Here is a 23,195-nt window from a genome sequence, read left to right as displayed (position 1 = left end):
GTTCATTTTTTTCATTATGAACCACTGTCATGCCTCCCTTCTTGGGGACAACTTGGACAAGGCTCACCCAGGGGCTATCAGAAATAGGATAAATAATCTCAGCCTCTAGTAACTTAGTGACCTCTTTCTGCACCACCTCCTTCATGGCTGGATTTAGCCACCTCTGTAGTTAAACCACTGGCTTAGCATCATCCTCTAATAGGATCTTGTGCATGCATCTTGCTGGGCTAATGCCCTTAAGATCACTTATGGACCATCCAAGAGCTGTCTTGTGTATCCTTAGCACTTGAAAGTAGTGCTTTCTCTTCCTGTGATTTAAAGCAGAGCTTATGATCACCGGAAAAGTATCACCTTCTCCTAGAAATGCATATTTCAGGGATGGTGGTATTGGTTTGAGCTCGGGTTTAGGAGATTTCTCCTCTTCTTGAGGAATTTTCAGAGGCTCTTTTATTTCCTCTGATTCCTCCAGATCAGGCTGAACATCTTTAAAGATATCTTCTAGCTCTGATTCGAGACTCTCGGCCATGTTAATCTCCTCTACCAGGGAGTCAATAATATCAACACTCATGCAGTCTTTTGCTGTGTCTGGATGCTTCATTGCCTCAACAGCATTCAGCCTGAACTCATCCTCATTGACTCTCAAGGTTACTTCCCTTTTTTGGACATCAATGAGGGTTCGTCCAGTTGCTAGGAAAGGTCTTCCTAGAATGAGAGTTTCACTCTTGTGCTCCTCCATTTCCAGCACTATAAAGTCAGTGGGAAAGGCAAATGGCCCAACCTTGACAATCATGTCCTCAATTATGCCTGATGGATATTTAATGGAGCCATCAGCAAGTTGAAGACATATCTGGGTTGGTTTGACCTCTTCAGTCAAGCCAAGCTTTCTGATAGTGGATGTAGGGATTAGATTGATATTGTCCCAAGGTCACATAGAGCTGTCTTGGTACAAGTTCCCTCTAATGTGCATGGTATCATAAAGCTTCCGGGATTTTTAAGCTTTTCTGGTAAGCTTGTTAGGATGACTGCACTGCATTCTTCAATGAGAAAAACTTTTTCTGTTTCTCTCCAATCTTTCTTATGACTTAAGATCTCTTTCATGAACTTAGCATAAAAGGGTATTTGCTCAAGTGCCTCTGCAAACAGAATCTTTATTTCAAGAGTCCTGAGATAGTCTGCAAAGCGGGCAAATTGTTTATCCTGTTCTGCTTGGCGGAGTTTCTGAGGATAAGGCATTTTGGCTTTATATTCTTCAACCTTAGTTGCTGCAGGTTTATTTCCTACAGAGGCAGGTTGAGAAGCCTTCTTGAGGGAGTTATTATAAGCACTTACAGGTGTCTGATCCCTCACTGGCATTTGAACGCCAGAACTGGACATGGATTGGGCGTTTAACGCCAGATTCTTACCCTTTTCTGGCGTTTGAATACCAGAACTGAACATGGATTGGGTGTTTAATGCCAAATTTTCACCCTTTTCTGGCGTTTGAACGCCAGACTTATTCCTCTCTGGGCTCTTACTATCCTCGGAGGGATTTTGGGTAGCAGGTTGCTCATCCTCTGTCAGCTGTTCTTTTCTTGGCTTTCTGCTGCTTTGGGTTGAGGTATTTAATGTTTTTCCACTTCTTAATTGAACTGCTTGGCACTCCTCTGTTATCTATTTTGATAACTGCTATTTTGTCTGATTCAATTGTGATTCCATATACTTGTTAGCACTTTTGGTTTCTTGTAGCATCTCCTTAAATTCTACTAACTGCCTTGTTATAGAAGATAGTTGCTGATTGAGTTCAGCAACTTGTCCCTGAGGACTAAAGTCAGTTGATACTGCCTCAGCTTCTTCTTTCATGGAGGACCCATTACTTATGTACAGATGCTGATTTCTAGCAACTACATCAATAAGCTCTTGAGCCTCTTCAATAGTCTTTCTCATGTGTATAGATCCACCAGTTGAGTGGTCTAGAGATACCTGAGCTTTTTCTGTAAGCTCGTAGTAGAAGATGTCTAACTGCACCCACTCTGAAAACATTTCAGAGGGGCATTTCCTTAGCATCCCTCTGTACCTCTCCCAGGCGTTATAAAGGAATTCATCATCCTCTTGTTTAAAGCCTTGGATGTTCAGCCTTAGCTGTGTCATCTTTTTTGGAGGAAAATATTGATTCAGGAATTTGTCTGATAACTATTTCTATGTTCTTATGCTTACTGTAGGTTGGTTATTTAACCACCTTTTAGCTTGATCTTTTACATCAAATGGAAACAGTAATAATCTGTAGACATCCTGATCTACTTCCTTGTCACGTACTGTGTCAGCAATTTGCAAGAACTGTGCCAGAAACTCAGTAGGTTCTTCTTGAGGAAGACCGGAATACTGGCAATTTTGCTACACCATGACAATGAGCTGAGGATTTAGCTCAAAACTGCTTGCTTTGATGGGAGGTATACAGATGCTGCTCCCATATGCAGCAGTAATGGGGTTAGCATATGACCCCAGAGTCCTTCTGGACTGTTCATTTCCATTTATGTCCATGATGGATAAAATGGAATTGATATGAATTGAAAACAAAATATACTTTTGTTTTTATTTTATTTAAGTAGAACAAACCGAATTATTAAGATAAATAAAAATAATAGGATAAAATAAAATAATTAGAAATTAAATATAAATTTTGAAAACTAAGAGAAAAATATTTGAAAACGAAAATAATTACTTAACTAAGAAGATTTGAAAAACTTTGGATATGATTTTTGAAAAGGATTTTGAATTTTGAAATTTCAAAACTAAGATAAGATAGAATAGAAAGTTTTAAAATAAAAATCTAAATTTTTAAAGGGAAATTCGAAAATTAATTAAAATAAAGAGAAAAGGTATTTTTGAATTTAATGAAGAAAAAGAAAAACAGTAAAAATGACACCAAACTTAAATTTTTAGATCAAAACAAAGGAAACAAACAGGAAAACTTTGAATATCACGATGAACACTAAGAACAACTTTTGAAAAATTTTTAAGAAAACAGAAACACAAAGGACACCAAACTTAAAATATGAAACTAAACTCAAACAGAAAAACTCAATTATTAGTTTATAAAATTTTTTGAAAAAGATTTGAAAAGGAAAATAATGATTTAAAAAAAATTTCAACCACAAACAATAATAGAAGATGCAATTTTAGTGACTCTAAACTAAAAAGATAAATTTCTCCTAATTTAAGCAACAAAACAAACCGTCAGTTGTCCAAACTCGAACAATCCCCGGCAACGGTGCCAAAAACATGGTGCACGAATTGTAAATCACACTTTTCACAACTCGTACTACTAACCAGCAAGTGCACTGGGTTGTCCAAGTAATACCTTACGTGAGTAAGGGTCGATCCCACGGAGATTGCCGGCTTGAAGCAAGCTATGGTTATCTTGTAATTCTTAGTCAGGATGTCAATGATAATTCTTAATTTCAATAGTAAAAAGTAAAAGAGCATTAAATAAATACTTGTTATGCAGTAATTGAGAACAGATTGAGGTTTTGAAGATGCTTCGTCTTCTAGATATCTGCTTTCCTCCTATCTTTTTCTTCACACACGCAAGGCTCCTTCCATGGCAAGCTGTATGTTGGTGGATCACCATTGTCAATGGCTACCATCCGTCCTCTCAGTGAAAAGGGTCCATGTACATGGCTAATCATCTGTCGGTTCTCACTTGTGTTGGAATAAAATCCATTGATCCTTTTGCGTCTATCACTACGCCCAATACTTGTGAGTTTGAAGCTCGTCACAGTTATCCCTTCCCGGATCCTACTCAGAATACCACAGACAAGGTTTAGACGTTTCGGATCTCAGGAATGCTGCCAATTGATTCTAGCTTTTACCACGAAGACTCTGGATTAAGGGATTTGAACGCTTTATTATCAGGAGAGACAATCAAACTCCTGAACCAGGAGCCCAAGAGATATACACTCAAGCTATTATAGATAGAACGTAAGTGGTTGTCAGGCACGCGTTCATAGGTTGAGAATGATGATGAGTGTCACGGATCATCACATTCTTCACGGTTAGGTACGAGTGAATATCTTAGAACAGAAACAAGTGTGTTGAATAGAAAATAGAAGTAATTGTATTAATTCATCGAGACACAGCAGAGCTCCTCACCCCCAATCATGGAGTTTAGAGACTCATGCCATAGAGATAGAATGTAAAACGTGGAAATGTCATGAGGTGCAAAACAAATCTCTAAAAGTAGTTTTTATACTAAGCTAGTGACCTAGGTTTTTAGAAATTGAGTAAACTAAGATAGGTAGTGCAGAAATCTACTTCCGGGGCCCACTTGGTGTGTGCTTGGGCTGAGCATTAAAGCTTCCATGTGTAGAGACTTTATTTGGAGTTAAACACCAGGTTATAACCTATTTCTGGCGTTTAACTCTGGTTTGCAACCTGTTTCTGGCATTTAACGCCAGAATAGGGTAAGGACTTGGCGTTAAACGCCAAGTTGCGTCATCATAACTTGTGCAAAGTATGGACTATTATATATTTCTGGAAAGCCCTGGATGTCTACTTTCCAACGGAATTGAGAGCACGCTAATTAGGCTTCTGTAGCTCCAAAAAATCTATTTCGAGCGCAGGGTGGTCAGAATCCAACAGCATCTGCAGTCCTTTTTCAGCCTCTAAATAAGATTTTTGCTCAGGTCCCTCAGTTCAGCCAGAAAATACCTGAAATCACAGAAAAACACACAAACTCATAGTAAAGTCCAAAAATGTGATTTTTGCATAAAAACTAATAAAAATATACTAAAAAGTAGCTAGATTCTATTAAAAACTATATGAAAATACCCCCAAAAAGCGTATAAAAATATCCGCTCATCAGCAGTCCACCATCCTCCATGAAATAAGAGAAGATCAAAGAGTTATGAGGGAAAAGCAACAAAGGCAAGGACGAGACATAGAGGAGCTTAAACGCTCCATTGGATCCACTAGAGGAAGCAGTAGCCGTCGTCACTAAGGTGGTCATGTTCCATTCCCTTGCCTATGTTATTTTTCGGTTTTCCATTATGTTTTATTGTCCGTTTCCTGTTTCTAGTGCATGATCATCTTTGTTTATGTCTTAAAGCTATGAAATATTCCATGTATCTCTCACCATGCTTAAAAGAAAAAATTTTATTTGAAAAAGAGAAGTAAGATGCATGAACTCGAGTTATATAATAAGAATGGTCCAATTATTTGATGTGGTGGATTACTTTTACCTTCTAAATGTATGAATTAATAGTTTAAGTTTGGTGTTCTGATGAGCAGATATTTACGCTTTTTGTTATCATTTTCATATTGTTTTAGTTATGTTTTGTTTAATTTTCATTAAATTTTCATAGGTTTTAGTGCAAAATTCACATTTTTGGATTCTACTTTGAGTTGTTGTGTTTTCTGATGATTTCAGGTAATTTTTGGCTAAAATTAGGGAGTTTTGGCAAAGTCCGATTTAGAGGCAAGGAAAGCGTAGCAGATGCTGTCAGACTCTGACCTCCATGCACTCAAACAAGCATTTCTAGAGCTATAGAGATCCAAATGACGCGCTCTTAATGGCATTGGAAAGCTAACTTCTAGAGCTTTCCAGAATTATATAATAGTCTATAGTTTTCTTAGAAGGATTCTACCCATATTGGGCATTGAATTCTGATGCCAAGGCATCTTAGGCTAGTTTCACTAGCATTTTTCTGTTAGTTTTAGTTGTTTTATGCATTTTCTTGAGCTTAAAGTAACCAAGAATGGTTAAATGAATAACAAAGCAATGAACCATCCAAACAGTATGATTTTGATGCAAATTCCATGAGTTTTTAATTATATTACTTGAATGCTATGAATGGAAGATTTCTCATGAAATTTTGCAAGACTTTGATGCAATTGTTTGGATGATTTCAGGGAAGAAGAGGCTAGGCAAGGAAGCAACAAAATCAATAAAGGAAGCTTGAATATCACATGTGGAGTTTAAGTTCCAGTTTAAGCCTAAACTGGAGCTTAAACGCCAGAATCATGAAGGCTAAGAAATGCTGGAACTGAGGTTTAACCTCCAGTTTAACCTTAAACTGGAGGTTAAACGCCAGAATGAGAATTTCACCAAGGGAGCATTTCCACGTTTAACCTCCAGTTTAACCTTAAACTGGAGGTTAAACGCCAGAATCAAAGTCTCACCAAAGAAGCATTTCCACGTTTAACCTCCAGTTTAACCTTAAACTGGAGGTTAAACGCCAGAAGTAAGCAAGGCACCAGGAGCATTTCCACGTTTAAGCTCCAGTTTAACCTTAAACTGGAGCTTAAACGTGTTCGACTATTTCTCCCCTCCAGAGTTGCTTTCTTCATTTCCACGTTTAAGCTTCAGTTTAACCTTAAACTGAAGCTTAAACGTGTTCGACTATCTTCCTCCTCCAGGGTTGTTTTCTTCATTTCCACGTTTAAGCTTCAGTTTAACCTTAAACTGAAGCTTAAACGTGTTCGACCCAATTGCTCCTCCAGGGTTGCTTTCTTCATTTCCACGTTTAAGCTTCAGTTCAACCTTGAACTGAAGCTTAAACGTGTTCGACATTTCACACTCCTGGGTTGCTTTCTTCCATTTCCACGTTTAAGTTTCAGTTTAACCTTAAACTGAAACTTAAACTTCAACTTAAACGCCACTTTTTGAAAGAGGTTTCTGGGCCAAATATATTGAAGTTTAAGTTAGCATTTGAGCACAAACATTAACTTAAACATATTATGGTATGAAACCCAATTGAATATCATGGTTTATGGGATTGGGCCTGAAGAATTGATGAGTCTGGAATTTCAATTTGTTGAGTCATGTGTCATTACTTGATTATCACTAAGTTGGCTCAATGAATGTTACAGAATGTGGATCAGCAGCCTCATCAAGATTATGGATCATAAACCCAAAGCAAAAGGAAAGCAGGGAGAGGCCTCAAAGCCCAAGAAACACAACAGAAGCTCAATATAGAAAGTGTATAAATAGGATAGAATTTAAGTTAGTAAAGGATTTTTACCCTTTTCATATTTTGCTAGTTTTCATACCTTTGTAATTGAATTCAGAGCTATGACTCACTAAACCCCTTTCATTGGGTTAGGGAGCTCTATTGTAATTCAATGAATCAATAATAGTTTTATCTTCTTCTTCAATCTTTTCTCTTGAATTTTGTTAGAAAGCTTCTCGATCTAATTCCATTTGGTAGTTGTCTTGGGAAAGAAACTACCCATAATTGGAATCCTTCGGAACCTTGGGAAAGGAATGGAGGATTCATGCTAGAGAAGCTTTCTCACAGTGAATTGGATTGGGGTTTGGATGGATATTGTGACATGTAATCCTACCAAATTGTGGTTCATGAAACTGTGTGGTATAATCAGTGATCGAGCATCATCTCTTCTTATGAACATTTAAACCAAGGGATTGGGAATTTGTTCGTTTTTAGAGAGAATTGGTGAGCCAAGGGATTGGGATCCAATCATATAAGATTGCCAAGCAAAATTCAATGAATGCATTGGTTGAGGAAGGAATAAAAATGTTTTGATTCGGAGATCTCAATATCTCCTAACACCCAATGAATTCCCCATTTCTAATTTCCACTTTCTCTTTACATTCTGCAACTCAATTCATGCAATCACCCCCATTCCCTTTTAATTTCAGCAATTTAGCTTCTGCTCTTTAATTCATGCAATTTAAGATTCCGCCATTTCAATTTCTTGTCATTTACGTTTCCCGCCAATTTTACATTCCGCAATTCTCATCTAAATTTTGATTCCGCTCAACTAGAACACACTTCTAATCCGAATTGCTCACTCAACCAATCCTTGTGGGATTCGACCTCACTCTATTGTGAGTTTTTACTTGACGATAACCGGTGCACTTGCCGGAAGGAATTTTGCCGATCGTGCAATTTCCTAAATCGTGGCATAACAAGTTTATGCGCATCAAGTTTATGGCGCCGTTGCCGGGGATTGGTTTTTGATTGACAATTCTCAAATTGGAAGTTAACTAGATTGAGCATTTTTCTTGCTTTGTTAATTCAGTTCAAGTTACTTGTTGAATTTTTAATTTCTGCACTCTGTTACATGCTTTCTTTCTTTATGCCTTTAAATTCAAGCAACTAACTCACTGACTCACTAACTGTTTGAATTAATTCCTCAACTGCTCTAACCATACTCTTCCATTAACCAAGAGTATTTCACTTGTTTGTTGCCTGTGCTGTGTTCTTGTATGACAGGTAGGAGAGGAGAGACATCAACTCCTCCATATACCGAACCAGAGAGGACCCTTCATAGACTTAGAAGGGAAGCAAGAGGGAAGAGAATACTGGGAGAAGAAGAATCTGAAGGAGAATCTGAGGACAATTTTGAGGAGGCTTTAGATCTCAACATGGATAGAGAAATTCACAACCATGAGAGAGCTGATGGAAACAATGCCATTCCTGAGAGGAGGGTTCTTAGTTCATACATAAACCCAACCTCTGGGAATTGTGGTAGCAGCATTCAGAAACCACCCATTCAGGCCAACAATTTTGAGCTCAAACCACAGCTAATATCACTTGTGGAGAATCATTGTTCATTTGGTGGGAGTGCTAATGAAGACCCAAACCAACATCTCACAAAATTCCTGAGAATTTGTGACACTGTGAAGTCTAATGGAGTCCAGGAAGATGCCTATAAACTGCTTTTGTTCCCATTTTCACTTAGGGACAAGGCAGCTAAGTGGCTGGAATCATTCCCAAGGGGGAGCCTAACAACATGGGACGAGGTGGAAAGCAAGTTTCTGGCACGTTTCTACCCCCCACAAAAGGTCAATAGGCTTCGATCTGAGGTTCAGACTTTTAGACAACAAGATGGTGAAACTCTCTACGAGGCATGGGAGAGATTCAAGGATTTGACAAGGAAATGCCCACCAGACATGTTCCATGACTGGGTGCAATTGCATATTTTCTATGATGGACTTTCTTATGAATCAAGGAAGGCTGTAGATCATTCATCAGGAGGTTCATTGAACAGGAAAAAGACTGTGGAAGAAGCCATTGAAGTGATTGAGACAGTGGCTGAGAATGAGTACTACTATGCTTCAGAGAGACACAACACTAAGGGAGTCATGGAGCTGAACCATGTTGATACAATTTTAGCCCAAAACAAGGTGTTTGCCAAGCAACTAGCAGAGCTCACCAGGAAATTAGAAACAAAGCAAGTGGCTGCAATACACACACAAGATCAAGAGGAAGTAAGCACTGAAGGAGGTGATTGGGAAGAGGCCAACTATGTGGGAAACCAACAAAGGCAATCATATGATCCACATTCCAACACTTACAACCCAGGATGGAAAAACCACCCAAACTTTGGGTGGGGAAACCAGCAAAACCAACATAACAAGTCCACATACCAAAACTCCAACCAAAGATCATACCAAGCCACACAAAACACTTACTCCCAACCATCATATCATGGTCAAAATAATCAACCTACCCAACCTAATCCGAACCAACAATTTCAAGATCAATTAAACAGGATAGAAGGAATGCTGGCAAACATGGGTCAGGACATAAGTGAGTTGAAAAGCTTTAGGGATGATGTGAGATCTACCTTAAGGAACCATGGTGAAAAACTCAAGAGGATGGAGTCTCAAGTGGGAGAGCTATCTCAACAGGCCCCCAAGTCAACTGCAGTGTTCCCTAGTGACACAGAAAAGAATCCTAAAGGGGAACAAAAGGGAGTGAGATGGGAAGAATGCAAGGCCATCACCATATTGAAGGAAGTCTCAGAAGAAGAAGGAATCAGACCCTCAGAACAGGAGCCAGAAATCTTGAAGGAAGGTGTGGAAGAAGCTAAGCAGGAAAGTGAAACTGAGCAAGCCAAGGAACTGCAAAAAGGCACGATGGAAACATACCAACCAAAAGCACCATTTCCTCAGAGGTTAGGAGGAGGTGAAAAAGGGAAAACCTATTCAAGGTTTTTAGAGACATTTAAGTCTCTCCATATCAATATTCCCTTTCTTGAGATTCTCCAGCAAATGCCTACACATATCAAGTATTTAAAGGAATTGTTGAGCAAGAAAAGAGTTTTGAAGGGAGGACAAACGGTAACAATGAACAAAGAATGCAGTGCCCTCATCAAGAAGGACACAGTCTCTAAGAAAACAGACCCAGGAAGTTTTCATATCCCCTGCATCATAGGGGAAACAAAAATTGACAGAGGATTCTGTGATCTAGGAGCTAGCATAAATGTGATGCCTCTAACTCTTATGAAGAGGCTACAACTGAATGAGGTGAGATCCACTGATGTAATCATACAACTGGCTGACAAAACTCAGAAGCAAGCTGAAGGGGTAGTTGAGAATGTGCTGGTGAAAGTGGGAGATTATTACTTCCCCACAGACTTTGTCATTTTGGACATGGAGGAAAGCTACTTACACCATATCATTCTGGGCAGGCCATTCCTAGCCACTACTAGAGCGCTCATAGATGTAGAACAAGGAGAGCTAATTTTGAGAATACATGATGAACAGCTCATTTTCAATGTTTTCAAACCTGCATCTGAGCCTGAACCAGAACCTAAAATGCCTAAGGATGATAGTAGCCATCTGTGTTTGGAGGAAAGCAATCCAGCGGCTGAAACTCTGAAACAGTCCTTAGAAGGCAAACAAGAATTGCAAGAGTTAAAGCCACAAGAATCAATAGAAACAGATCAGAAGGATCCTCCTGGCATAAGGGTCAATGAAGAAATCCTCAAGAGAAAGGGAAGAATTGTAAAGAATTTGCCAAGAGGGTGGAGAAACAAGAAAATTCCCACTGAAGGTTTCTCTCCGGGAGATAAAGTGATATCAAGTCATTATCTGCCAATCCCACCTGGCCTCAAAACCATTCCTTCCCAGCTCCCTCAAGTGTTCACAATCAGGAAAGTTCTTTCTATGGAACATTTGGAAATCATGAAGGAATCAAATGGGGACGTTTTCATAGTAAGAGGAGAGGACATCAAGCACTACAATCCACCCTAACAAGGGGCAACCGTCAAGCTAATGACGTTAAAGAAGCGCTTGTTGGGAGGCAACCCAACCTGAGGTAATACCCCTTTGCTGTTTCTTTTATTTGTTTCAATAAAAAGGGTGAAGTAGTTTCTGTGCATTGCAAAGAATTAAGTTTGGTGTTTCACACCAAACAATGAATTCGTGGATCAATAATTCAAAGGGGAATGTGTGACTCTAAGTTTGGTGTTCCACCATAAAGATCAACTGAACACAACAACCTTTGAATTATATGAAAGGAACAACCATTCTAAGCAATCACAGGAGTGCTTAAAATCCTTAGCAGCAACTTCATTCCAAGGAGAACTCAAGGATTCAAAGAACAGAGAAGTAAGTAGGAGACTAAGTTTGGTGTTCACACACCAACTTAAGACTCAGACACTTGCCCATACATAGTTGAGCTAACCACTCAAGTGCTTGAGAAGCAAGCAACTTCATCACTCTTTGCAGGAAAGGAAACAAGGATCTTAGAAAGAACATGAAGCAACAACTAGGAGAAGAAGGAGAAATCAAATTGTTTCCTGACAACAAAGAGAAAACAAGAAATTTCACAAGGTGGTGTTGTTCCTTGACAATTCTTTAAAAAGGGCAAACAAAAGCATGCTTGTTCTGGTTTAAACTGTAATTGTTGAATCTTTCTGGAATGTGAAGTTACTAGTATGTTTGTCTGTTTATTGCTTTGAATAAAGTGAATGCCTAGATGTTTGGATATAACTTCACCTTCTTAAACAAATGCTTGACATGCTTGTTCTGTTTCCAAAAATAAAAGAAAAGTTTGAACAAAAGTAACTTGGCTCAATTAGTGACAAATCAAGTAGAATTAAGTGGTGGTATGCATGCTTGATTGTTTAGTCAGATCACTGGAAATAGAGTGTAGAATTATCATTTTTTGTGTAGAAATTGAAAACTGTCTATGGATCTTGATGAATAAATGTCTTTGGCCATGAAAAAGAAAGAAAAAGAAGAAGAAAAAGCCACTGAAAAAGGGCAACCAAAAAGCAAAAAAAAAATTGAGAAAATAAGCTAGGCACCAATGGTTTGAACTTCTGAGACAAATGCCTGTGGTGTCTATGTATTAAGGATATGCTTGGATGAATAGGTTCTGAGGAGTGTTTCAACACTTGGTAACTTGGGTTAACTAACCCGGGATTATCAACCAAAAGTCCATTATCAAGAGCAACCTAAATACAAAACATTTAGTCACACAAAGAGGTGCTGGGCACCAATGTCTCAAGAAGAAATGTGAACTAAAATGCCTGGAGTGGATATGTGTAGTGCACTGATAAGAAAAAGAAAATGCCAAAGGCTTGTGCAACACATGACACTAAGCAAACAAGGAGCAAAGGAGCTCTAAGAAAAAGAAAAGAAAAATAAAGAAGAGAAAAGTGCCAAGGACATAAGAATAACAAGAGGCCATAGCAGTGTTTGATGGATGCAATGAAAAAGTGATAATCTTACCTAATGAGAATGAAAAAGTGATACTGCAACTTTCTGCATAAAACCCTTCTGATGAACTTCAAATGCTTGCTAATATAGCCAATGTAATTGCTTTCTGTTTCATACTTTCTTCTCAAATAACTCAGGACTTGCTTAGGGACAAGCAAGTATTAAGTTTGGTGTTGTGATGCCAAGGCATCTTAGGCTAGTTTCACTAGCATTTTTCTGTTAGTTTTAGTTGTTTTATGCATTTTCTTGAGCTTAAAGTAACCAAGAATGGTTAAATGAATAACAAAGCAATGAACCATCCAAACAGTATGATTTTGATGCAAATTCCATGAGTTTTTAGTTATATTACTTGAATGCTATGAATGGAAGATTTCTCATGAAATTTTGCAAGACTTTGATGCAATTGTTTGGATGATTTCAGGGAAGAAGAGGCTAGGCAAGGAAGCAACAAAATCAATAAAGGAAGCTTGAATATCACATGTGGAGTTTAAGTTCCAGTTTAAGCCTAAACTGGAGCTTAAACGCCAGAATCATGAAGGCTAAGAAATGCTGGAACTGAGGTTTAACCTCCAGTTTAACCTTAAACTGGAGGTTAAACGCCAGAATGAGAATTTCACCAAGGGAGCATTTCCACGTTTAACCTCCAGTTTAACCTTAAACTGGAGGTTAAACGCCAGAATCAAAGTCTCACCAAAGAAGCATTTCCACGTTTAACCTCCAGTTTAACCTTAAACTGGAGGTTAAACGCCAGAAGTAAGCAAGGCACCAGGAGCATTTCCACGTTTAAGCTCCAGTTTAACCTTAAACTGGAGCTTAAACGTGTTCGACTATTTCTCCCCTCCAGAGTTGCTTTCTTCATTTCCACGTTTAAGCTTCAGTTTAACCTTAAACTGAAGCTTAAACGTGTTCGACTATCTTCCTCCTCCAGGGTTGTTTTCTTCATTTCCACGTTTAAGCTTCAGTTTAACCTTAAACTGAAGCTTAAACGTGTTCGACCCAATTGCTCCTCCAGGGTTGCTTTCTTCATTTCCACGTTTAAGCTTCAGTTCAACCTTGAACTGAAGCTTAAACGTGTTCGACATTTCACACTCCTGGGTTGCTTTCTTCCATTTCCACGTTTAAGTTTCAGTTTAACCTTAAACTGAAACTTAAACTTCAACTTAAACGCCACTTTTTGAAAGAGGTTTCTGGGCCAAATATATTGAAGTTTAAGTTAGCATTTGAGCACAAACATTAACTTAAACATATTATGGTATGAAACCCAATTGAATATCATGGTTTATGGGATTGGGCCTGAAGAATTGATGAGTCTGGAATTTCAATTTGTTGAGTCATGTGTCATTACTTGATTATCACTAAGTTGGCTCAATGAATGTTACAGAATGTGGATCAGCAGCCTCATCAAGATTATGGATCATAAACCCAAAGCAAAAGGAAAGCAGGGAGAGGCCTCAAAGCCCAAGAAACACAACAGAAGCTCAATATAGAAAGTGTATAAATAGGATAGAATTTAAGTTAGTAAAGGATTTTTACCCTTTTCATATTTTGCTAGTTTTCATACCTTTGTAATTGAATTCAGAGCTATGACTCACTAAACCCCTTTCATTGGGTTAGGGAGCTCTATTGTAATTCAATGAATCAATAATAGTTTTATCTTCTTCTTCAATCTTTTCTCTTGAATTTTGTTAGAAAGCTTCTCGATCTAATTCCATTGGGTAGTTGTCTTGGGAAAGAAACTACCCATAATTGGAATCCTTCGGAACCTTGGGAAAGGAATGGAGGATTCATGCTAGAGAAGCTTTCTCACAGTGAATTGGATTGGGGTTTGGATGGATATTGTGACATGTAATCCTACCAAATTGTGGTTCATGAAACTGTGTGGTATAATCAGTGATCGAGCATCATCTCTTCTTATGAACATTTAAACCAAGGGATTGGGAATTTGTTCGTTTTTAGAGAGAATTGGTGAGCCAAGGGATTGGGATCCAATCATATAAGATTGCCAAGCAAAATTCAATGAATGCATTGGTTGAGGAAGGAATAAAAATGTTTTGATTCGGAGATCTCAATATCTCCTAACACCCAATGAATTCCCCATTTCTAATTTCCACTTTCTCTTTACATTCTGCAACTCAATTCATGCAATCACCCCCATTCCCTTTTAATTTCAGCAATTTAGCTTCTGCTCTTTAATTCATGCAATTTAAGATTCCGCCATTTCAATTTCTTGTCATTTACGTTTCCCGCCAATTTTACATTCCGCAATTCTCATCTAAATTTTGATTCCGCTCAACTAGAACACACTTCTAATCCGAATTGCTCACTCAACCAATCCTTGTGGGATTCGACCTCACTCTATTGTGAGTTTTTACTTGACGATAACCGGTGCACTTGCCGGAAGGAATTTTGCCGATCGTGCAATTTCCTAAATCGTGGCATAACAAGTTTATGCGCATCAAATTCCCAAGAACTATCCCCTTTCTGGCGTTCAACGCCCCAAGGAGATTCAAGCCAGCGTTGAACGCCCAGTCACCCCCTTGGGGTTTTCAACACCCACCACCACCAAAAAACATAAGGCAGCGTGGATCAACCCCCTAATGGGCATTCAATGCCCATTCCTCAAGTTGGATGCCAAGCTCAGCCCAAGTACTCAACCAAAGTGGGCCCAAGAGTGGACTTTTGCACCTTTAGTCTAGTCTATCATACTTTTGTACTTCTTAGTTATTAGGTTATGATATATAGAACAAAGATCACAATTGTTAGAAACTTTTACTTTTACTTTTGATCTTTTCCCTTTGGCACGTTTTACTATTATTTTCTGTAAGTTATGAGCAACTAAACTTCCTAAGTTAGGGTTAGGAGCTCTGTTGATTCTCATGGATTAATAATATTACTATTTCTATTCTAATACACGTTTGATTCTATTCTCTTGTGCATTTTTAGTCTTCATCTCATGAATTGAGGGTGAACCGTGACATTCATCCTTGTTCTACATGGGTTCCGTGTGAGTCCTGACCCGGATAGCATTGAACCACAGCTAGAGAGTGCACTGCAGATTCTAAGAGCGTACCTGGGTGACTTTGGATAAGTGATATAAAATCTCGTTGACCGTGGGTTACTGAGGTCTTTGTGGCATTAAGGCTAGAGTCAGAGAAGCAGCATTCACTGATCCGGAAGATCCGACCTTGTCTGTGGCATTTTGAGTAGGATCGTGAAGGGGAGTGGATTGCTTAGGTCTTCACTTTCGACCATAGTGGGAAGCCATGAGTTAACTTGAGGAGAGGACATGAGTTGCTCGGATATGGTGGACTGCTATGGTTTAGAAGAGATTAACTTGATGAGTAGACATGAGTTAATCACGTACGGTTGCCATTGAAGGAACCATTCGTTACTGAAGTAGACAGTAAGAAAAGTTAATCCAGAAAGAATACGCATCTCCGAAGCCTTAATTGAATCCTTATCACTGTTTTTACACCAAACTAGTATTTCGTTCTTTATTATTTTATTTATGCTTTCAAACAAACAACAATATTTTCTAATCGCCTGACTAAGATCTACAAGATAGCCATTGCTTGCTCAATCCGACAATCTCCGTGGGATTTGACCCTCACTCACGTGAGGTATTATTTGGACGATTCGGTGCACTTGCCGGTTCATCTGTGCAAAACTTGCAGAGTTTAATTTTGCACACCACTAGTCTATAAGATTAAGAACGAAAACAATCCTTAGAATTGAATCAAACATAAATTAAAATAGAAGAATAATAGTTCTAATCCATAGAAATAAACAGAGCTCCTAACTTTAACCAAGAGAGGTTTAGTTTCTCAAACTTACAGAGAAAACACAATTCTGTCTAATGATGCTTGATGCCAGCTCCTAGTGTAAGAATCGCGAATTAATTAACCAATTAATTAACGTAAAATAATAATAATTTAATTGTCCAGAACAGGTTCAAAATTTTAGAATATTAATTAGAAAATATAAATATAATTTTTGGACTCAGTAGATTTTTCTGAGTTGGAAAATGTAATTTTCTTCAGAAAATTGTGTAAAAACGCGTACCGGTAAATTAACCAGTAGTACCGGCTTAAGTCTGTCTGGTACTGTGCGAGAGTAATAAAAAACAGTAGAAAACCTTAGAGAGATATTTAGAATTGAAAACCGGGCACTAATTTTAAAGGTTTGGCCCAAAGTTGGGCCAAACGGGCAAAAAACGCTAACGGTGGCCAAACCCAACATATAAATACCCTCATTAATAGCCATTCAGCCATTTCTCACCTCATAACACAAACATAGCAGCTACATGGAGAGGAGAAGGGGAAGAGAGAAAATACCATTCACATACAACTTCCGGTGGCCATAACTCGAGCTACGGTGCTCCGATTTACGTGCTATCAGCGGCTATGCGAAGCTCTTGCCGAGCCCATTAGTGTTTTAATTGTTTAGATGCACCATTAGTGAGTAATTGTTGGGTTCACCTCCAATTTCTGTGGATAAGGTAAGCTCACTCTTATCCCTTGTGAAATTGAATATTTATGAACCCTAGGTGTTGATCTATGGTTAATTATGTATGTCTAGCTTGGAATATTGATTGTTGATGCTTGTTAGAGTTGATTGATGGATTTTTGGTGAATTATTGATGGTTGAAAGCTTGTTGGGTACAAATTTTGATGTATAGCACATATTGAGAATCGGCCAAGGTATGGTTTCGGTTTTCTCTATGTAATATATAATATTTCTGGACACTTAGACTAGTGACCCATAGGATAGGTTTGGATTATATTAGTTGTTTACTTGTTGAATGATGATGTATGATGATGTGATGATTTTGGCTATTTTAAGAATTGTGGTGTGGATGTTGATAAAATAATGTTAAAGCTTGAGATTGGGATTGAATGAGGTTAATAATGATGAATTGTGGTGATATAATGATGATGGATGATTGTGTTGGTTGAGAAAAGGGTTTTAGTGTGATATATTTGATAATTGAGGTTGAGGATTATGTAATGTGAGTGGAAATTTGTATGAATGGTGAATTTGTCGTGCAAAGGGGTAAGCTATGGGGTAAATTGGAGTTTGCTATGGTTTTGATGTGATTTTATTTATGAATTTTAAGAATTTGAGAAAGTAGTGAACTTTGGTAAAAATGGATTTTTGTGAACTTTAACAGATCTTAACTTGATCCTCAAAGCGTAAAATTGAATGAAACTTATTTTAAATTAAAGATGGCTTTGAGAGCTTTAAATTGATATCAAGTTTGTAGAAAATGAATTTTTGTAAGGGAAGTTATGATCATTCAAAGTTTGGCATCAAAATCCGAATTCTGTGATGTTGCAGAATTTTATGATTTCTGGTTTGTGTGCGCACGCACAGCCTTGTGCGAACGCACATTCTGTGTTTTTGAAAGTGTGTGCACGCACACACAGGGGAAGGCTTGCTGTTGAGAGTGCTAGCACGCCCTGTGTGCACACACAACCAACGAAATTTTGCAAGCCGTGCGCACGCACACGTTGGAAGGTGCACTCTGTTGAGGGCATTCGCACGCCTTGTGTGGATGAACAGAGTTAAAATTTTTTACTCCCTGTGCATACGCACACCTCTATGCGTACGCACACATTTGACAATCCTCTTGGGCGTGCGTACGCACACCCTTGTGCATACGCACACTGCCCTGTTTTTCAATAAAAATCTTATTTTTAACCATTTCACCTTCCTGGCAAGGTTGTAAACTTCCGTGACACTTATCTAAGATCCTTTAGCTTGTTTTTAGGTGTCAACACATGGAGAATGCTTTAGGTAAGTTTAATTAGATATGTTTCTTGTAAAAAGTTCAGAAAACGAAGACTTAGGTTTTTGGAGTATGGAGGACGGTTTTGGTTGAGTGAGGAGGCGGAGTATTGTGTTGATGATCACTGACTATGAATTGTGGAAATTTTGAATTGATGGTGGTTGAGACGAGTCTGGGACTCAGAATGGAATGATGGATCCATGATATATTGAAAAATGATTTTTGAAAACCACTGAATCACTATTTTATACTGAGATTGTTGAGACACTATGTGCCTGGCAGGGACGGTTTGGTTGGATCCCTCCTGTCGAGGTAGCGGCGGCGGCGTAAGGGCGGTGGTTCGTCCCGCTTGCGTTGAGATGTGAGGTCCGTGGCAAGAGTATCCCGCTCGCATCCCTTCGGATCACAAGAGTTTGCAGGCACAAAATCCTGGACGGTGTTCCAAGCACCATATCTCGGGGGTTCCCAATTATGATTCTGAAGGGTGACATCTCCATGGAGATGTGTCGGGTTGGCAGTTGAACCGACAATGTGATATCACAGCCAGTAGGACAGGCATTCATCATATGTATTTTCTATCTATTTGTATGCTTTGTCGACTTGAAATTGCTTGCCTAATTGTATAACATGCCTAATTGCCTATTTGAATTACTTGATATATATCCCTATACTTGTGTTTTACTTGCATTGTAATTAATTGGGTTTTCTACTGGGATTGAAGAGGCTCGGAAGGCGGTGGTGATGGGATCACATGGAGGATAGGTTGGTGAAGGCTGTGGGACAGTGGAGAACTATTAGATTAGAAAATCCCCTAAGATAGACTACCCCTTTTATTATGTTAAGTTCTAAGTTTTGCTTTAATGTTTTAGTTATGCTTTAAGATGAATCTTGTGAATATGAAGTTCTAGAATTGCCTCTGGCATCTCGGAGTCTTATATCTTACATCACTGGGCACTGTTACCATACTGAGAACCTCCGGTTCTCATACCATATTCTGTTGTTGTTTTTCAGATGTAGGTCGCAACCCACCTCGGTGAATTGTTTTGATGGTGACAGAGCGGAGGATCCTGGATATATTTTGGAGTCTTTTTGTTTATTTTGTTTATATCTTTCATCTTTTGTATTTACTTTTTCCTAGAGGCTTATTTTGAGAGAAAAACTTGTATAAGCTGGTTTAACTTTCAGATTTTTGTATTGTCTGTATATAGCTAGCCGACTTAAACTCTGTGAGCTGTGACTAGATCCTTATACTATTATACTATGATATTTTGTTATATTATATCTATATCTTTTGCGTTAAGTTTGTATGTAGCTTCGTGTGTATGTTTTGCGCTTTTTTTCAAATGCTATTTTTTAGCTGTATCCTTCATCGAGCTTTTAGAATATATTATTTCTTCTATATATAAATATGTATAAGCTTTAGAATTGTGGTAACCTTTGATTAACCTTTGCTTTACGACGCGAGGTAAGGCTTGGGCTAATCAGGGTTTTACATCTAGTGATATCAGAGCGGTTCGTCCTCGTGAGCCTGAGGGATGGACCGATTGTGCTTCAATGCATAACTCTGTGTCTTTTTCTTTGATGCTATTTAGGTTATCTCATTGATATGCATAGCATGCTTGTTTGTGAGTGCCTTTTGGGAAAATTGAAGCACTAGAATTTTGATATTGAGACTGATTACTTTGATATCGAGTATTTGGTGTAGACAGGAACCCTAATGGCTACTCACTGGTGCAGAATTTCTAACCACAAACTAACCGGCAAGTGCACCGAGTCGTACCAAGTAATACCTCAGGTGAGTGAGGGTTAATCCCACGAGAATTGATGGACTAAGCAACAATGGTTGATTAATTGGATTAGTTAGACAAACAGAAAAGAGTGTTTTGGTATTCAAAAGCATTAAACAATCGTGCAGAAATTTAAATAGTAAAGTAAATGGGTTGGGAGTAAAGTATGGAGAAGGCAGTTAAGGTTTCAGAGTTATTTATTTTTCCGGATTAACTTTTCTTACTAACTATTTTAATCATGTGGGATTTAATTTATGGCAAACTATATGTGACTAGACCCTAATTCCTTAGACCTTTCTAGTCTCCTTTAATTTTCATCAACTGCCAATTTCTTGGTCAATTAATTTCAATTAGAGGGTGATGATCAAATTCCAGTTTATATGCCACAAAAACTCTAATTACCCAAAAATAAAAGGATTATATGTCACGTATCCCGTTAAATCCAGATAATTAAAATTTAGGAGAATATGTTTTCAAGCTGTTGTTCAAGTAAAGAGCTTTTCCAAGTTATACAAGAACTCAATTAGAACATTGGTCATACTTCCGTTCCACCCAAGTTCATAAAATAAAGAACGAAAACAATTCTTAAATATAAATCAATACATAAATTAAAATAGAAAAAGAAATAAAATCAATCCATACAAATAGACAGAGCTCCTAACCTTAAGAATGGAGGATTAGTTGCTCATGGTTCAGAGTAAAATAAGGATTGTAAATTGGAACGGAATAATGTTGTGTTCCGCTGGAATCCCCCTGTTGGAATCCCCTTTTATATCTAATCCTAATTAAATTTAAAATCTATCTTCTAAAACTAAAATAATATCTTTTCCTATTTTAAAATAAAAATTAAAGTTTTAATTAGAAATAATTAAAGCAATCAGTATGTCTTCAATTTGATGAATGGGGACCACTTGCTTCGTAGGGTCCATGCCTAACTTGGAGTGGCATAACCATTCTTGTGTAAATCTCCCTTGAGTCTCTGCTATCCCTTGGCTCTAGTCTGTGTTTCTGGGCTGAAAACTGGATCGAAACTCGGCCTGAAATCGCCCCCAGCATTTTCTGTGTTTTCTGCATGTCGCGCATGTCACGCGTACGCGTCAAGTACGCGCACGCGTCACTGAGCAACTTTGCTTTTCACGCGTACGCGTCAAGTACGTGCACGCGTCACCGTGAATAGCTCCAAATCACGCGTACGCATCAGGCACGCTCACGCGTCGCTCCTCGCTGGTCAGCTCCTTAGTTTCTTCTCTTTCTCTACAGAAACTCCATCAAATTCATCCGAATGCTACCTAAAATAAACAAAATAGCACAAGACTCAAAGTAGCATCCATAGTGGCTGAAAGATAATAAATTCTTGATAAAACTTAACAAATTAAATGCAAATTCACTAGGAAAAGATAGAAAAGATGCTCACGCATCACAACACCAAACTTGAATTGTTGCTTGTCCTCAAGCAACCAAACTGATATAGGCTTAAAATGTGAATTTGCATGAGAATGAGAGTTCGATTAAGCTCATGTCTCTTCTTATAGTGGGGTTTATACCTGCAATCTTGAACAGTTTTGGCATCTCACTCTCCTTTGAATCAGAAGAATGTCACTGTCATTCAAAATTAGAATCCGGATAATATTATGAATTCTCTGATTTTTCGTAACTCAATTTAACCCTTGAACACATCAATTTTTTTATTTTCTTTGGTGATTTGCACCTTGAGCTTAGCCGTGACTTTAAATGTTTTGTCTCAAGCTTTACTTGACACAGAAACACCACAAGCACTTAACTGGGGAATTCTTTTTGGAGTTTTGATTTTTCTTTCAGCTACTCCCAGACAGTGGTGCTCAAAGCCTTTGGCATACTCTTCTAATTGCAATTGATCTCGACTCTAAATGTTTTGTCTCAAGGATTAATTGACACAAGAACACCACAAGCATATAACTAGGGAAACAACTCTTTGAGCTTTTAATCATGTCTGACCTCCCTAGTCATTAATGCTCAGAGCCTTGGAACTTGATTTTTTTTTCAATGCTATTTCTTTTGCTTCAAGGATTAGATGAATGTTTATTTTAGAGAAGTCATAACAATTCTCTAAATCCCTGTTCCTAGTACATCAACATTCTTTGATTCAAATTTAAGTATGCATTGTTCATGTCATGCATTCAGAGTTACAGAAAATACCACCACATGTATGTGAATAAGACTACTCTTCAATATAAGCTCAATTTCTCATGCAATATATCGCTTCTTTTTCTTTTTCTTTTTAGATTCAAGTTCAGTGAGCGGTACATGAAACAAATAACAGAATAAAACTAATTCTAAGAACTAAAAGTACTAATGATCATGCAGGCAAAACAACAGAAAATAGAAAACAACAAAATAAGAATGGTACAGAAATAGAATGAGAGGAACTTAACCACCTTAGTTATGCTGGTGGCCATCTCTTTCCTCCATGAAGAACATTCATCTTCCTTTGGTGTTATTAAAATAAAGAAGCCATAAGCGTAGCGACAACACCAAACTTAAAGGTTTGCTTGTCCTCAAGCAAAGAAGAACTGAAAATAAAAACAAATATTATGAGGAAAGAATAATAACAGGATAAAAGAACAAGAGAGAATTAGGATTGGGGGTAGATGATTTGAAATCAGGCGCTGAGGGGTTTAATTTGCGCGTCGCATGCGACGCATACGCGTAAGGCACGCGTACGCGTGGATCGCGTTAAGTTCAGATGACGCGTACGCGTCAGGGACGCGTACGCATGGACTTGGTTTTGTGCGAATCGCACGAAGGTGGCCGTGTGCACGCACAGCTCTCTGCTCGCGTGGTATGGGAATCAAAATTTTCAGATGACGCGTGCGCGTCATGCACGCGCACGCGTGGATGGCTATGTGGGAAAAGGACGCGCATGCGTCAGGGACGCATACGCGTGATCAAATTTGTGCTTCTAGCACACTTCCAGCCCCAAGCCTTCTCAACTCTCTGGCCAATTTTATTTTTCACGCACACACATATGACGCGTACGCGTCAGCGACGCTTGCGCGTCGTGTGCTTGTTTTTTTTTTTTTGAAATATGTGTGTGTCACCTGAAGTGTTTGGTTCCTGTTATAAAATAGATGCATGACAAAAAAAACAGTAAAAATTCAAAAAATCAATAAGTAATAAAACTACTACG

At 38.3% G+C, this 23,195-nt stretch overlaps 1 non-coding gene across 1 annotated transcript; it reads right to left on the bottom strand.

Annotated features, from left to right (window-relative positions):
• Nucleotides 1-8,791: 8,791 nt before the first annotated feature.
• On the bottom strand, nucleotides 8,792-8,895 carry LOC112780512 (small nucleolar RNA R71). The gene has a single exon (XR_003191344.1). It is a non-coding gene; the product is annotated as a small nucleolar RNA R71 (small nucleolar RNA).
• Between the last annotated feature and the right edge of the window lie 14,300 nt (nucleotides 8,896-23,195).

This window comes from Arachis hypogaea, chromosome 19 (assembly GCF_003086295.3).
Source record: "Arachis hypogaea cultivar Tifrunner chromosome 19, arahy.Tifrunner.gnm2.J5K5, whole genome shotgun sequence".
NCBI classification, from domain to species: domain Eukaryota; kingdom Viridiplantae; phylum Streptophyta; class Magnoliopsida; order Fabales; family Fabaceae; genus Arachis; species Arachis hypogaea.
This window is presented reverse-complemented; position numbering and strand designations above follow the sequence as displayed.